The sequence below is a fragment of the Mus musculus genome, chromosome 11, assembly GCF_000001635.26.
Source record: "Mus musculus strain C57BL/6J chromosome 11, GRCm38.p6 C57BL/6J".
Lineage (NCBI taxonomy): Eukaryota > Metazoa > Chordata > Mammalia > Rodentia > Muridae > Mus > Mus musculus.
In genome coordinates this window covers 16,960,293-16,966,292 of record NC_000077.6, presented here as the reverse complement: position 1 = coordinate 16,966,292, position 6,000 = coordinate 16,960,293, and positions in this window count along the sequence as shown.

The following is a 6,000-nucleotide window of genomic DNA, read 5'->3' as shown; positions in this document are numbered from 1 at the left end:
TGTGGGCCCGAACCCAGAATATGCTACCTCAGGGTAATGCTACCAGGAATAATCTGAGCTTCTCTTGGGAAGATGGGAACATCTCAGTTTCAAGGTCCTGTTGCTACCGGAGGGTTCTGCAGTTTTGAGGGCAGAGGCTGGGGAGTCAGGATCCATTGATGCAGAAGAATCACAAATCCACTTATTCTCCAGCCATTAGCATCTCGATTCCTTACTACCCTAGTATGTATCCTGGTTGTCAACTAGACAGACAAAGGAAGGCAGACAAGGCCAGGGACTTTGTGTTAGGCCTGTTTATGCATGGAACAGGGCAGAGTGGAGTGAATAAACAAGTGCTTTTTCAGTGGCAAAGACAGGGTTCCAGCTTAGATCCCCGAGACTTTGACCAGGAGAGGCGAGATCTCCCACCCAAGTGCCTGCATTAGGGAAGATGTAGGGAAATTCTACAGTGGCAAGCTATGGGAGGATTTGGGAGGAGTCACAGTTGAAGAATATGGTCAAATAAATAAGTGGACCCCAACTAAGGAATAAGACAGCACTGAGTTAGCAGGTTAGTCCAGAAGATGAAGATCTGGGTCTCAGTAGTGGACAAGAGCCTGGGATCCTGTAGTGCTAGGAGGCCAACGACTGTTGCAACACATTAAGAGAGAGAAAGATGGTTTATAGCATATAGAATGCCCCCAGGCCTAGGTACCAGAGGAGGGGACAGCTCCCAATTTCTGGGTCTCTGGAGAGCAGGCTTAATGTGGTTGTTCTCCCTGAAGACCACCCACTTGGCCTCAGGAGGCCCCAAACCTACCACTATGGCTTCTCTGATACTATATAAGGGTCCTGCATAGATCACTCTGTGTGTGTGTGTGTGTGTGTGTGTGTGTGTGTGTGTGTGTGTGTGTGTGTGTGTACTTGTGTGTGTAGGACTGGGGAACTTTATGGAAAGGAAAGGGAAGCTGGGGTTCAGAGGCCTGGTGAAAGAAGAGAATACTAGATCCTCTGTGAAACAAATTCGAGACCTGCTTTATACTAGTGTTGGCCTTGAATTAACAGCACCCTCTGGAAGGCTTCAAGAAGGGTGAAGGCAGGCGCTATTTCTCAATTTATTGAAAGCTCTTCTTATATTTAATTTTCTTTTAAACGTTCACCCTACTTTGTGCTTGCAGTTTTAGCTCTGGCATTTTCATCTCTCCCCCACACCATAATTTTCTGGCAAAAGTTTCTATTTTGATCTAGCATCATTTGTCTTTGCCCTAGCTATCTGAACATATTTATTATCATTATTTTCAAATTACCAATAAATTCCACTAACTAGATCCTGTGATTTTTTTCGTCATGACTTTTAATCAGGTACGACTGCCTTTTAGCGTGCTTTATAGGTGTATTCCATACAGGTGCTGTGCATGGGTAATTGGAGTGACTCCCGGAGATGTCAGCGTGAACCCGGGACTTACGCTGTCATCCATGGAGCAGTGGGGTTTGCTTGCCTTCATAAAGTCAGGAATCCAACTAAACTGAAGCTGGGGCCTTTGTGTGGACCTCTCCAGAGGTTTCAACGAGCAATTCAGTGGCATCCAATGCTTTCTCTTGAGTAGGTCTTCAACTGCAATCACTGTGTCTTCAGTACTGTGCGACTGCAAGAATAACGCTCCCTTGACGTCACAGAGGTTCTTTGCTTACTTTCTCGGCCTCCTAGAAAAGTACTGCTAAATATTTTTCAGCCAAGTCAAATTGTAAAGACAGCATCAGATAAGGAATAGCCTATAAGATGATCATCTTTACAAAGGTAGCAATATCTTGTGGGGGGGCAGTTCTGAGAGGGGAAGGGAGGAAGGGGCAAAGGGAGGAGGGAAGCAGAGAGATTGAGAGATATAGAAAAAGATAGATAAACAGGTAGATATCTAGATCTAGATGCACTGTCTTATTTGGATAAAAAAATGAAAAAAATCATAAAGGATATTGTAGGGACATTAGGAACTTCTAAATGGGCTGTAAATTATATAGTAAGAATACGCACCTTTAGATATAATGACAGTGAATATAGGAAAGTATCCTCAGAAGATCCATGCTGAACTATTTAGGGGTAAAGTATCAGTTTTGAAAAATACTTCAGCAAAAAATAAGTACAACACATATTAACTCATACCTCTATGACGATGTTGACACGCGAGCGAGCGTGTGCGCGCGTGCACGCACACACACAAACACACACACACACACACACACGTACACATGCACGCACGCACATAAACACACACACACGCACGCACGCACGCACATACACACACACACACACACACATACACACACACACACACACACACACACACACACACACACACACACACCACTTTCTTTCTGTGGGCTTGACAGTATTCAGAACAAAACTGTACTGCAACACTCCTGGTGTTTCCTGAGTTGCTCATTCTGTGTATTAAAACGCACATGACCTGTAGCCATTCACATCCTCTAAACTCACCGCAGCACTCACCTTACGTTATATAATCTCACTGGGCTAAGAGCTACACTGCAAGGTCATTTTTTTTTTCCCATTAATTCATGAAATGGAGGTGAGGTAAGGGTGCCCACCCCATAAGCTCAGTATCTGGTACAGCGCAAGCTTCCGAGGAATGTTGGTTACTGTAATAACTGACTTGGCTCACGATGGATCCATTTTCCCTGTTTGGTATCTTGCGGGTTTTGACTTAACTCCAAATGAGAGCACAGCATTGCTCATCTTATGCATCTTTTCCATTTGTCTCCTGATATTATTACTCAACGTTTTTTTTCATATTCCCTCTTTAATTTTTTTTATATTTTTTATTACGTATTTTCCTCAATTACATTTCCAATGTTATCCCAAAAGTCCCCCACACCCTCCCCCCGCACTTCCCTACCCACCCTTTCCTATTTTTTGGCCCTGGCGTTCCCCTGTACTGGGGCATATAAAGTCTGCCTGTCCAATGGGCCTCTCTTTCCATTGATGGCCGACTAGGCCATCTTTTGATACATATGCAGCTAGAGTCAAGAGCTCCGGGGTACTGGTTAGTTCATAATGTTGCACCTACAGGGTTGCAGATCTCTTTAGCTCCTTGGATACTTTCTCTAGCTCCTCCATTGGGGGTGCTGTGATCCATCCAATAGTTGACTGTGAGCATCAACTTCTGTTTTTGCTAGGCCCCGGCCTAGTCTCACAAGAGAAAGCTATATCACGGTCCTTGCAACAAACGCTTGCTAGTGTATGCAATGGTGTCATCGTTTGGAGGCTAATTATGGGATGGATCCCTGGATATGGTAGTCTCTAGATGGCCCATCCTTTTGTCTCAACTACAAACTTTGTCTCTGTAACTCCTTCCATGGGTGATTGTTTCCAATTCTAAGAAGGGGCAAAGTGTCCACACTTTGGTCTTCGTTCTTCTTCAGTTTCATGTGTTTTGCAAATTGTACCTTATATCTCGCTATACTAAGTTTCTGGGTTAATATCCACTTATCAGTGAGTACATATCATTTGAGTTCTTTTGTGATTGTGTTACCTCACTCAGGATGATGCCCTCCAGGTCCATCCATTTGCCTAGGGATTTCATAAATTCATTCTTTTTAATAGCTGAGTAGTACTCCATTGTGTAAATGTACCACATATTTTTGTATCCATTCCTCTGTTGAGGGGCATCTGGGTTCTTTCCAGCTTCTGGCTATTATAAATAAGGCTGCTATGAACATAGTGGAGCATGTGTCCTTCTTACCGATTGGGACATCTTCTGGATATATGCCCAGGAGAGGTGTTGCTGGATCCTCCGGTAGTACTATGTCCAATTTTCTGAGGAACCGCCAGACTGATTTCCAGAGTGGTTGTACAAGCTTGCATTCCCACCAGCAATGGAGGAGTGTTCCTCTTTCTCCACATCCTCACCAGCATCTGCTGTCACCTGAATTTTTGATCTTAGCCATTCTGACTGGTGTGAGATGGAATCTCAGGGTTGTTTTGATTTGCATTTCTCTGATGATTAAGGATGTTGAACATTTTTTCAGGTGCTTCTCAGCCATTGGGTATTCCTCGGGTGAGAATTCTTTGTTTAGCTCTGGGCCCCATCTTTTAAGGGGGTTATTTGATTTTCTGGAGTCCACCCTCTTGAGTTCTTTATATATATTGGATATTAGTCCCCTATCTGATTTAAGATAGGTAAAGATCCTTTCCCAATCTGTTGGTGGCCTTTTTGTCTTATTGACGGTGTCTTTTGCCTTGCAGAAGCTTTGCAGTTTCATGAGGTCCCATTTGTCAATCCTTGATCTTACAGCACAAGCCATTGCTGTTTATTCAGGAATTTTTTCCCTATGCCCATATCTCTTACACGCGTTCTCACGCCCGGCCAGGAAGAACACAACAAACCAAAATCTTCTGCGGCAAAACTTTATTTCTTACATCTTCAGGAGCCCGGAGCGCAAGCCCCAAGCCCCAAAACGAAAGCGCCCCGCTTACATCTTTAGGAGCCAGAGCTCCGGCGCGCCAAAGCGCAGAGCGCGCTCTGTTGTTTACATCTTTAGGAGCAAGCGAGCAGGCGCCAGAGCCAGAGCGAAGAGCGCAAGTAAGAGAGAGAATGGCGGAAACCCCGTCCCCTTTAAGGAGGAGTTATCCTTCGCTTAGGACGCATCACTCCCTGATTGGCTGCAGCCCATGGCCGAGCTGACGTTCACGGGAAAGGCAGAGTACAAGTAGTCGTAAAATACCCTTGGCACATGCGCAGATTATTTGTTTACCACTTAGAACACAGGATGTCAGCGCCATCTTGTGACGGCGAATGTGGGGGCGGCTCCCAACACATATCTTCGAGGCTTTTTCCCACTTTCTCCTCTATAAGTTTCAGTGTCTCTGGTTTTATGTGAAGTTCCTTGATCCACTTAGATTTGACCTTAGTACAAGGAGATAGGAATGGATCGATTTGCATTCTTCTACATGATAACAACCAGTTGTGCCAGCACCATTTGTTGAAAATGCTGTCTTTTTTCCACTGGATGGTTTTAGCTCCCTTGTAGAAGATCAAGTGACCATAGGTGTGTGGGTTCATTTCTGAGTCTTCAATTCTATTCCATTGGTCTACTTGTCTGTCACTATACCAGTACCATGCAGTTTTAATCACAATTGCTCTGTAGTAAAGCTTTAGGTCAGGCATGGTGTTTCCACCAGAGGTTCTTTTATCCTTGAGAAGAGTTTTTGCTATCCTAGGTTTTTTATTATTCCAGATGAATTTGCAGATTGCTCTTTCTAATTCGTTGAAGAATTGAGTTGGAAGCCACAATTACTCTGATACCTAAGCCACAGAAAGATCCAACAAAGATAGAGAACTTCAGACCAATTTCCCTTATGAATATTGATGCAAAAATACTCAATAAAATTCTCGCTAACCGAATCCAAGAACACATTAAAGCAATCATCCATCCTGACCAAGTAGGTTTTATTCCAAGGATGCAGGGATGGTTTAATATACGGAAATCCATCAAAGTAATCCATTATATACACAAACTCAAAGACAAAAACCACATGATCATCTTGTTAGATGGGGAAAAAGCATTCAACAAGATCCAACACCCATTCATGATAAAAGTCTTGGAAAGATCAGGAATTCAAGGCCCATACCTAAACATGATAAAAGCAATCTACAGCAAACCAGTAGCCAACATCAAAGTAAATGGTGAGAAGCTTGAAGCAATCCCACTAAAATCAGGGACTAGACAAGGCTGCCCACTTTCTCCCTACCTATTCAACATAGTACTTGAAGTCCTAGCCAGAGCAATTCGATAACAAAAGGAGATCAAGGGGATACAAATTGGAAAAGATGAAGTCAAAATATCACTTTTTGCAGATGATATGATAGTATATATAAGTGACCCTAAAATTTCCACCAGAGAACTCCTAAACCTGATAAACACCTTCGGTGAAGTAGCTGGATATAAAATTAACTCAAACAAGTTAATGGCCTTTCTCTACACAAAGAATAAACAGGCTGAGAAAGA